Below are 12,100 nucleotides of genomic sequence, written 5' to 3' on the forward strand. Positions count from 1 at the left end.
AAGAACGTCAGTACTTCTGCTGCTGCTCACCGTAAAATAAAAATAATATGTCTCTGCAGAGGATGGTAGGGAAACTCCTTGTTAGCGCAAGTGAATCATTGTACACAGCTGGTAGAAAGGGGGAGTAGGATCCTCTGTTTAGTAAGAGTAGTGTTACTGTCTAACAGGGATCTCACAAAAATCAGAAGACAGAGCAAGCCATTGATATCTACCCAAGGGTCCTGCCGGGGCTGATGTCTCCTGTAGTTGCCCAGGATCATGCCTCTCTTGGTCGTTCCCAGAGACTGGCTGAACAACCACATAGTATCCAGGGATATGCATTGCTCTGCTCCCCAGTGAAGAACCACACTGCAACTGTAAGGGAGACCTCTGAGATACAGCCAGCCCTCTCCACAGCCGGGTCCCTGCCCAACATACTCATCGCTGACATCAGAATTCACATTCAAAAATAGTATCAGAATGGAAAACAATTTGTTTCAAGATTCTCCCCCCACTGCATTTGCAATTGTGTTTATTTAGAAACAACTGCATTTTCTAGATGCTGGGTTTTTTCTTTTGTTAAGCAACAAGAAATATTGTTCTTCCTAAAGGGAGAATAAAATTAGCAAGGTGCACCTCAGGGAATTGGGCAGGCAATCCACAAACAGCCTTCAAATGCTCCAGATTTCTCACACTCATGATGTATGTGCACCTGATATGCATAAATCCAGTCACCTCATACAGAGAAAACAACAAAGGAGCAAGTTCATGGACTGCTTTTCATTCATTTACCATACACATGTTTCATTGCTGACCATATGTATGCACGGCACATACACAAAGAACAGCAACAGTTACATATGGTGCCTACTGCTGCTAAGAGCCTGTCACACTGCATTTCCCAGTGTTCAAACCAATATAGGCTCATTTGAAAAGATTTTACAAACCACTCAGACTTTCATTTTAAAGGAGATGGATAGGAGAGGGTTATAGGACAGCTTTAATGTTATTTTTGTGCACAGCCATGAAGGCAAGTTCCCTTCCCTTCCTTTCTCTCTCTCCCTTCCAGTTGACATCTCAAGCTACTTGAGAGTACAAAGTGACCAGGAGTTTGCATCTGCCAAATAACTCTCCTTCTTAAACTGTATTCATTAACCATCCCTTTTTGCCCTCTCCCCATGCCCTTCAGGAATTAATTCAATATATTCCTTTCAGTATATTCCTTTCCACAAACCACATTTCTTTCAGCTGAAAGTAAGCCAGCATCTTGAACCAGGGAGAAGAAATTCCTCCTTCTACTGTCCTACCAACAGCCTGGCACAAGTAGATCTAATACACAACACGGGGTGTGAATATAGATACAGGTACTGTAATTAGTGGAGCGCCAGGTCAGAATTTGAGAGTGCAGTCTCCATGTGCACATCTTTCAGTGCTTTATTCCTCTCCTTCCAACCTAGCTTTCTGGTCTGTTTTGACTGCTTTTTTTCTACCGACCAATTTCCCATCTGCTCTTTTCTGAGGTTGGACACAATCTCAGAAAGTTTTCCACCAGCTCATGACAAGGTAAAGTGACCTGCAGTACAGCCAGGTCCACACATCACTAAAGGGGGATCCCAACAGTGAGTGAGCTGGTTGCTCCCCAGCCCTTGTATGACCCCCTGGAAATAGTATTGATGCGCTACAGCAGGCATCAGGATTGGCTCTAAAGTTCTCCCATTCTTACTTCCAGACAGCACAGAGGCAGATTCCCACCCACTCCATCCATGCATCAGGAAAATGATACAAAATTAAGATAGAACATGAATACAGCAATTTTTCTTTAAAGAGATATAGCCACTGCTTTTTATTAAAACAAATAAATGCAAGCAGTGTGAATTAGAAGCCTCTGCAGAGTCAGCACACATTATACAGGGAAGCTAATATCACCATAGTTAAGTAGAAAATATTCTGTCATTATAAACCTGATCTTGTCTCCCTGTCACTAGCTTTGCAAAAACTAAACCAGATTCCTTGAATTTTCATGGGACAGATTTGCCAAGAATGTGCAATTTTGCTGGAAAGTTTGAAGGCAAATGGGACAAGACAGAGAGAGGTGAGTACTTCTTTCTCTCTTCTCTTTCATCATCTTTAGGTACATTGGTGTGCTGTGAAGTGTCATCATTCTCCTTTTTCCTAGGAGAAGAGACTGGTCCATGCTCTACAAAGAGATTTTTACTTGGCCCACACTTAGCTTCTATCCAGGGCAGAACAAGCACCAATTTGCTTCTTTGAGTGTTATGAACTTCACATGTGTAAAATTGACATTCGCTATATGGATTATGGAGACATTGCCCCAGTATAGACTTTAGAAAGATCCCACAGAAGCAGACAGGTACATAGCAAGGAGCTGAAAACAAGGGATGCTACTGAAGGTGTAGTTAGGAAGGAGAGCTTGATCAGATGAGTGACTGCTCCAGAACTGGTCACCACTTCTTGGTGAGCTGTCATGATGTACTCACACAGTGGATGTTGCTGGTTTGGTTTAGGCTGAATTCAAGATTAAATGGAAACATTATTTAGATGTAGGGATGGGCACTTAAAGTTATGCTAGTCAAGTGGTCAGCAGCCTCTCAAAATCTCAACAATCCCAATCTGTGCACAGCTTCAGAGGATGGGGATGGTGTGATTGGAACAGAAAAAGGAAAGCCACATGAAGAGAGGAAGCAGACCCATGCAACTCCACCTCCTTTTGTGCATGTACATAGCAACGGGATCCCTTTATGTCTTTCAGCTTTGGATAATGTTGAGTTCAGATTTCTACTGCTGTAGGTCAGGCCCTTGCTTTCTGCTTCTGAATGCTATAAAGCAAGATGTTCTATGACTCTGTAAGCATTTAAAATTACTTCACATATGGTTTTGAATGCTTGACAGATTTATATTAAATATAAATGTTTTTTATGAAATAACTATGTGAAAGTGTTTCTCTGCAAATCACTGTGTCGGCGGTAAGCCAACTTAAACCCAGGGTTTGAATATACCAATCACAGCTTCAATTTTGTGTAAGGGTATCTGAAAAGCCTCTGGGGAAAGAGAAAAAAACCAAACCACGAACATTTCAGCTTATGGTCCACCAAAGGGTTAAGCTGAAGGACAAGAACAGAAATGTAATTTTAATTGTGCATATTTTTCCTAGCTACTCCAGTAGCTTCTGCCTCATAAATTCTCATGACAGTTGCATAATGCTGAACCTATCTGCTGGGAATCCCAAAGGGAAGGCTTAACCCTTTTACTTTCTTGAAGTTTGATAATTAATTCTATTTCTTTCAGCGAGAGGAGACAGCTTACCCAAGTGGCCAGTCCCGAAACAAACACTGACGTAGGTACTGTACTGTACCATACGTGCTCTGTACTTCCAATTTCCCTGCCTGGGTCACAGAGGAATAGGCAAACTGGTTCAGGTAAAATTAGAATTGACCCAAACCCTGATACTTAAATAGGTCTTTGAAACATTAGGGTCTATTAACCACTGCTCTGCAGGGCAAATTCGGGGGCTTGCGTTTAAGCTGATGTCCCACTGAAGTCACTATGGGAAGGGTAGAATTAGATCCTGCGTTGTTTGTTTTCCCCAGCAGTGGCTGCTTGCTAATTGCAACTGTTGAACGTGTGCATATTCATTACACCGCGGAGCTTGGGAAGCTGCACAGTCTGCAGCTAATGTGCTGAATCAGGTAGTAAATCAGACTGATTAAGATACACGCTTAGGTTTAAAAGACACACTAATCACACAACCTTGTCTTCGGAGCTGACTTTCAAATCGTAACAACACGAGGGATGCTTTAGAGAAGACGGGGACCTGAAGAGGTATCTAACAGCCGCCTCCAGCAGCACTGGGGCAGGGGGGGGAGGCTGGGTGTCGCTGCAGGACTGACAACCAGCACAGCCACCGCAGCAGGAGGACTGAGAGTGCTCCTTGGGGGGAGACCCAGCGTCCTCAGGTTTCCCACAGCCCCTCCTGGCTGCTACCACACTCCAGCCACAGCGCAGGGTCCCCCCACTCCATTGCAAAAACTCTTGGGAGGCTCCAGCAGGATACTGCAGAGCAATCTTCACCTGGGAGCTAACCCAGCCCAGTGCTTGCCACTCATGTTATTTTTAACATTATTCACCAAGGTTCTGGATGTGACAAGCCTGTTTTTGTGGTAAGCTAGGAGGAGCCAGCTGGAGAAGGCTTAACCCTATCACAGAATAGCTACACCAGAAAACATAACCTAACTGACACTGCAAGCCATGCCTAGTGTATGGAAGCCCTGGGGACCTTATAGTATGCGATTCTGGGGAGTGTGCACGGACAGAGGTATGCTGGGACCTGTTTCTGCTCCTCTCATCCTTGTTCTGTGCCAGAGCAGACGACACGCATGAAGCTGCTCTGCTATATGCCATCACAACGGGGCTCCTTTTCACCTTAATATGCCTTTGTTCCTTTGGCTCTCAGGTCCACTGTGGGAGTAAATGCACTCACAAGAGGTGAATGTGGAGAATGCTTGTAGTTTCATCATAGAGCACCTCTGGAATAATATCTGCATTTGGTGTTAGCCATTTCATGTCTCTCTGTCCTGCAGGAAAGGAACCCTTCCTTACACAAGTAGTTCTGCATCTGTCTGGAAGCCAACCATGGCAGAAGAACGAGACCTCTATAAATGTGTTCAGCGAGTTAAGTTGTTTGTTTTGTGATAAATAGCATGCTATGCTGATACTTTCAAGTGTTTGACATTCATGATTCACAGTTTAAAGCCTGAAGCACGTAGTGGTGTTTGCTTCCAGATTTAGCCTTCTGAAACTCCCTTTGCTTGTGCTCCAGACACATTTAGTTTGACAGTTATGTGAATTCCAGCCATTAGGCTGAAATTGCCATCCCGGTTTGCATGAGCGATACCTCCCCTTCACACAACAAGGACCTCTGAAAAGGTGCGTGCACGTAGAAAAGGCAAGCTCTGGTCCCAAAGTCTGCCAAGTGTTTTCAAATACATCTCATTTTTGTCTGGTTCACTCTCAGCCTTCTCTGTACAGAAGTGGAAGAAGTGGGAGGAAACATTCCTCCCCAGTTCATCTCTCTGGATATTCCACTGCCACCAGTAACACACACAAAGGCACTGTAGTCTGTAAAGTGGGATTTGAAGGAGACAGGGGGACTTCCCTGTTTTTCTGTAAGTTTTCTTAGACCCAACAGGTTTGTCTTACCTTCCTCTGCCTCCTCTGCCACACAAATATCTAACACAGGAGCACATCTACTGTGTTAATTCAGAAGAGACAAGTTCTAGTGCAAACGTGGTGGCCAAGATCATTTCCAGGAGAGATCTCCAAAGTAAAAAACCCACAACAAATACTATGAATTAAACCCTAGATTTAAAGAATATGCATTTGGGATGAACTTTTAATTCCTTCTGATTATTGTTTTCTTCATCCCAGTTACCTGACACCAAACTCCAGTCTTAGCCATCCTTAAAGTCTACAAGAGTTCAGAGCTGTACCCTAGCAACTCAAGACTGTGTCAAGCAAGTACTAATGCTCCTGGAATACATAATCTTCCATCTCCAAATAGCCATCATGTTCACTACCTGTTTATTCCTTATTTTCACTTGAATTAGCCATAGTGTCAGGCTGGGAAGACAGCAGAGACGCAAATAAATGGAAAAAAAAAAAAAAAAAAGGCAAGTCCACTAAACATTTGGGCACACTACAGTTTATAGTTAATTCTCTCTGGTATCTGAAGCAAAGGTAATGAAAGCACAAACACAAACTTTTTGGGCAGTGTCAGCTTCACAGTCACTCCCAAATGGAGACTGGACTGCATTGGAAAAGATGTCCAGATGATATCAAGGGTATACAGAGGGTCAAAAGCTGAAGCAAGAGAGGTAGCAGAGACTACAGTTTCTTTCCTAGTCTTAATAGCACCAAAGGCAATTTTGCATCAAATTCATTATCTCTTCATCACATGTTTTTGAAGAAACTATTTGAATCTGCTTTGTACAGTTAAATAAGACCACTGTGCGCACACACAAACACTACTTTCATCGAGATTGCTAACTGTATCAACATACTGAAATAGATGTAATATATTAGTCATCCTAATAGTAATAACCTAGCAGAGAAGAAACGGATTAGGAAGCAGAAGTGGGGAAACACGTTTCAGCTGAGGTTTGAATGCACAGGACACAGGATGGCATGGGTTTGAGAGAAGACAGAGTTCTCACCAGTCAAAGTCAAGCTATTTGGCAGGTCAGAGAGATAGACAGAAGCAGACTGAAACAGAGGAGTTAGCCTGGAGCAATCCAGAGAGAGTTTTGAAAATGAAGAGAGCAACTTAGAAGTAAAACACTGTGTGAGTGGGCAAGCAGTGCTGTTGTGGTGAATCCCAAATTAATAGAGAGCTCAGCATGGAAAAGTGTGAGCATGCCTTGAAATAATACTGGCAAAACTGGCAAAAAAAGGGCACACAGCAGCATTCAGCACATACTTCAAAACCTGCAGAGCAGGCAGTAGGGACAGTCAGACAGGAAAGATGATGGGAAATAATGTCCACGTGATGGAAAGGCACACAGGAAGGAAGGAAAATCTGCAATTCTGATATTCTGTCACCAAGCCAGCAAAACCCCACGACCAGGGAGGGAGCCGGGGGGCAGTGGTGTGTGAACATAAAGGATGATTGAGTGTTTCAGTTACCTCTTGACAACTACATTGCTACAGAGACTCTTTGTAGCGACCAGGAGGTGACACTACTGATGCCTAAGCTGCCATCTCTACCACCTACCACCAGAGAGGATAGCCCCCTTTATCAACCACAAGACACCTTCCTGCACCTGTAGTTTCAACAACTGGTTTTCTTTAACAAGCATCTCAATGACGATGTCCTGAACAGCCCCTCTCCTCCCCACTGCTCACACCTTGAACTGCAGTCAGAGCAGCAAGGACAGAGCACGCTACAGGAGGAGCATTTGAGAGAGAGAGAAAACAGATAAAGGACATCCTTTGCACCTTTAAAGCCTCTCCCATAAAGTTTTGCAGGTTTGTAACAGTCGCTGCCAGAGACAGCTCACATCACACAGAGAAACTCTCCCCGTCTCTTGCTCGGCAGCAGTCTCTGCCTCCAGAGCAGATTCTTGCACTTGCTTGCGTGTCTCCCATTTGCAAACTGATGTTGCTGTTCAATGGATCACATTTAGGATACCACTATATTAAACCATGCAACCTCACTGCCACATGCAAAGCATGTTAGATGTCTGTAGGAGGGAAAGATATCTCTTTAAGGAACCTAAAGAGCATGGTATAAAACAGGCAAATGCCACTTCCTTTTAAAGATGAAAACAAACAAGTGCTTCAGAGGAATTGGCTTTCAATGTTTTATTTTCAACTGCAGATTTTGTAGGCTGATGTAGCTAGTCTGTGTTAGTAAGAAGATATCATCTTAAGCCCGGGGCAAGGGAAGAGGAAGAAGCAGCATGCTGCATAGGCAGACCCCTTGACAACAGCAGAGATTAACTAGCATGCAGATACACTTTATAAGGGTCCAAATGAATGTTGAGCCACCAAGAGAGACTGCAGTTAAGTGGAAATAAGCTTTGCTGAATACATGAAATGCCAAAGTATCTGCAGAGGAACTCTTAGCAGAAAGTGCCATTAATCACTGTAGCCAGCTGCATCCCATATACAGTGCTCACCTTGTGAACCTGAAAAATATGACTGTAATAAGAAAAAAGACGCCCTTCAAAAGCTTCTTCAGGTGCCCTATGCAGAGACTGCAGTAACTCTTTGGGACAGATTATTTTCTGGCTGTATTTCTCAGTAGGCGGATTCCTCAGCTCCGTTTCCACCAGCAGCTAATATAACTAACACCACTTTCATCTGTCGCAGTCACCTTCCCCTATCTTTTTCCTACAAAAAAGCTCAGACAAGTGTGGGAATGGCAGGGGGGAGTTGAGGGGGAGAGAAATGAATTGGCTGGTCTAGTTGTAACCTTCACCACCTCCCCCCCCCCCAAACCTGTGCCTTCTTTTTTCTCCAGTGTTTTTGATGTGGCTGTGATCCTAATCAAACAATGAAAAATAAAACCCCATGCATGGAAACAAGATCACCTCTGGCTTCAGCCTGGCTTACATTTCCATCCCCTGGAGTTGAGTCAGCATCAGTCGCATCAGCTGCTTAAAGAAGAAAAAGGTGAGCCGCAAATATTAGTCACAGGCGGAGGCAGCAGCAGGCTGGGACAAGTGACTCAATTCCCAGTTGGCTCAAAGAGTTCCCATCATCCTTTCTACATCAGCACATTTTTAAGTAGCTTCAACATGACCTTGTAAATTCCCTGCTACGTCACCACAGGGGCTTTGAGAGCCTCCTTCTTTACAATTCTGCTTTCATCTCTCTCCCTTTCTCATGCATACTGTATTTTATAAGACACTTGCTTTAAAAAAGCAACAAAAAGTTTTCTGTGTATGTCAAGATGCCTACAGAGAGGAGACTTCTCTAAATAAGGGTTCTCTAGCTGGGACTATTCACATTAAATCGGAAGCTAACTCCAGAGGATACCAGGACTGCTGCCTGGAACATGTACTTAATTTTCTAAAAATAAATTGCCATTATCGCAAGACTTACTTCCAGGTGAGGTGCGTCTGGTACACCGGTTCAAATAGACTGCACAGGGCAGGGCTCAGCTGGTTGTGCTATTGCCCTGGGATAATCACATTTACTTACTAAGATTTTTCTTGTAAAATGCCTGCGACATTGGAAAAACTGAAAAGCTGGAATTCCTCATCTACCTCATACCCAGACTAGCCAAAGCAGGCCTGGGTCAGGATTGCTAACACTCCAGTATGTTCCACAACCACACAGCCCTTGCAGGAAGAGGTGGAGATTGCTGATAGTTTTTATTCTAACCCTGCAAGGTACTGTGAGCTTGTCATCTTTTAAAAGATAGATCCTCAGCTGTTGTAAATTACTTGAGACCCTCTGGCTTTCACAGAACAACTCCAGTTTACAGCAAGTGAAAACTGAGATGAGTTTCCACGCTTTTCACAAAAGAAAAAGAAAATCGAGATCAACGGCTTGCCAAGTGGCAGACACTTAAAAAATGATAAAGCTTAGGATGTCTCTCTGTAAACATATTTATCCATCTGTTTTTATGGCTTATGTCGTACCTCTCAAACTATACGTCTAGTGTTGTCTGCTGTCCAAGGCAGTCCTTGAAATGTCTTCTCCTTCTTGTCAAGTCTCTCAGAGAGATTTTGCTCTAAATGTGCTCTACAGCTATACAAGCTCAGTAACACAGGAGACCAGACCCCATCTTACACTGGTATTGGCAAAGTTGCTCATACTTTCAGAAATGGGATCATCTAGTGAATGTAGACACCTGGGTCTTGTTTCCTTCACTGACAGATACCCTGACAGTTCATTAATTGGTTGCTAATTTCCCTCCTTGCTATTTATAGTGCCAGTCCTTAAGGGCATATGCTATATTGTGGTGTGAGTTTTTTAGCCTTCCTACACACCTCTTTATAACCAGCAGTAACATATCAGAAAGATCAACCTGTATCTGCTGTGTTTATGGTGATGACTTTGGTAGTAGCACCCAAAGGAAAGTAACAAATGTTTCATACACAAGAATTATTTCACATCTACAGTGATGTGTTGCAATCACTGCATTGCTGTACTCTTCCCCTAGGTGAAACCTTCCCAGTGACTTAACCAAGGTGATTGTCTTGTGCAATTAAAATCTCCAGGATCTATTCCAAGCTCGTTTTGTTGCCAAGTTAACAATACAGTAGTGAAAGTAATTTAGAAGTATTGTGTTCTTCATTTACCATTTTCCTTTGACCCTCTGTTTTCACAGCACTCTGAGGACACCTTGTCCAGACATGGGAGCTAAGGCAGTCAGATGAAGGCAGGGGTGGAAGAGCTCTTCCCTTGTGGAGACACCAAGGGGCACCTGGCGCAGGTGGGGAAAAGCTGTGTACTTCTCTCTGGCACAGCTGATGCCGTCCTCCCTTCACATCCTTCTGCCCTTTAGGGATGCAATTCTCTGACTTCACATTACAAGACTAAAACTAACATAGCCTGATCCGGCCTCTGACATTCAGTTGGCCTTTTTGTCTCTCACACACATGCACACACTTTTTAGGGAAAGGTAACATGAGTATCTCAAGTGCTTCATAGGTCTAAAGAAGGAAAATCTTTCCCACAGGTGGGGAAGGCCCCTGTTCTGCAAAACTGGAGTTGCTGGCCAACATGCAGAGCCATGGCTTCCGAAATGTTTTCCTACAGCCTTTGAAGTACAGTTGCCTTGCAAATAAAAAACATGCTTTTCCATGTAAAAATTCAAAAGGAACTTTTGAAAGGGGATACAGTAAGAATGCTTTTGTTGAGATTTGAAAGTTTTGAAGGGAGGTTAATAAAAAAACAGAGAAAGTTGCAGTCCTAAGAAAATTCCATCTTGTTTTGAAATAAGACATTGTTGGGAAAAGTTTAGAAAGAAAATTTCAAGTACATCTACATTTAAACACTTGAAAAAGTCACTTTAGGCAAGCAAGCCAATATGAAGACCTGCAAGCTGATTATGAAGGTAAGAATTAGAGGTATTCAGACTTGCAATTTTTCAATTAAATTTCCACATCACAAGGACAAAAGGAGGACGTTACTTCTTTACATAAACATTATACCACCTTCAGCCAGCTGTGGAATAGGGTGGAAAATACTCAAGCTTTTACAAAAGTGTTATACAAAATATATTTAATAAGGAAAAAGGATGCACTCTTCTGTAACTCTGAACTTTCCAAGCTTTGTTAAGAAAAACGTGTTCTGAAAGGCCAAATACACAGCTTTGTCAAATCAGTGAAAAAAAAAATAAATCTCTGAAATGTCTGACATATCTATAAATTAATTACATTTTTAACACTACCATGGCCTCTAAACCTCACCCTTTTCCATCCATCTCACCTTCACCAGGATTTAAAGATGGTTAACATCTAGCTGGTCCAATTTAAGCTCAGTACTGTGCCACTGAGTGGCAGAAAAAAATTATTTTTTTCCAGAAAAAATAATGACAGAGCTAGGTAGCTCTGCTCACTTTTGCAAAGCACAGTGCTATTTATTTTAGGGCGATAGTAAAACAAACTGGACATGGGACAGATATAGAGACACAAGTTCACTCATTTCTCTGTACTTACCCCCAGCTCTCATTTTCATTTACTTTTTAAGTCACTGTATGACTTTGTTTTTCAGTCTGTTTGAACCAAACAGGCACATATTTTCCACCAGTGGGGCAAGATATTTGGACCATGTTATAGGAAGATAGGGAATAAGGTATTAATTGCCATCTCCAACTCCCCTCCCAGTCATTTAAAAAAGCACAAGCTGTCTATTACACTCCTATAATTGAGATGAGTCTTTACTGAATGTTTCATGCACCAATCTAACACACCACAGTATAATAGTCTTTGACATCTTATTGCTTCTGTGGCTTTACAAAGGCTAGATTTACAATCATTACAATTAAAGGAAGGCCAACTTTATGCCAAATGTACATTTTTGAACCCCAGTCATGTCAGTTCTACAGCTGTTCAAATAAAGTTAAATATCCCTAATAATTGAAAGAGTGCTTTAAAAATATTCTAATGGTGAAATCTCCTCACTGTAGGCTTGGGACTAGTTGGACTATAAATGAGTTAATTAGTAAAACTCCTTGTAACTGAGAACTGAAGCTCTGTAGTTGATCACATAGATCATTCATGTGAAACAAAACATGAAGAGCATCGACACTGACAGGTTGAGTACTCCAGGGCAGGAACCAGTGCTAATGGGATACCTGGATTTCCACAAGCTCAACCAGGCCTCTACTTTTCCAGAAAACAGGGAGAACAGCTTGGTGAAGGGGTACCTACAACAGAGAAATGATTTGCATTTGCTGAATGGATGAAAGAACTCTGTCTCCAAAAGCAAATGTAAATGCAAACATATACTGTGTACAGCAGGGGCAAAAAAGAACTAAAGTCTTCTGCCAGTTGGCCGCTAGCTATCCTTGCTTGTATCGGAGTTCAGCAGCAGTCTAGTGCTGTGTCACTTGTAATACGGCTCTCACAAAAAGGAGTCCTGGAGTGTC

Source organism: Athene cunicularia (genome assembly GCF_003259725.1).
Source record: "Athene cunicularia isolate RWA chromosome 2 unlocalized genomic scaffold, athCun1 chr2_part1, whole genome shotgun sequence".
NCBI lineage: Eukaryota > Metazoa > Chordata > Aves > Strigiformes > Strigidae > Athene > Athene cunicularia.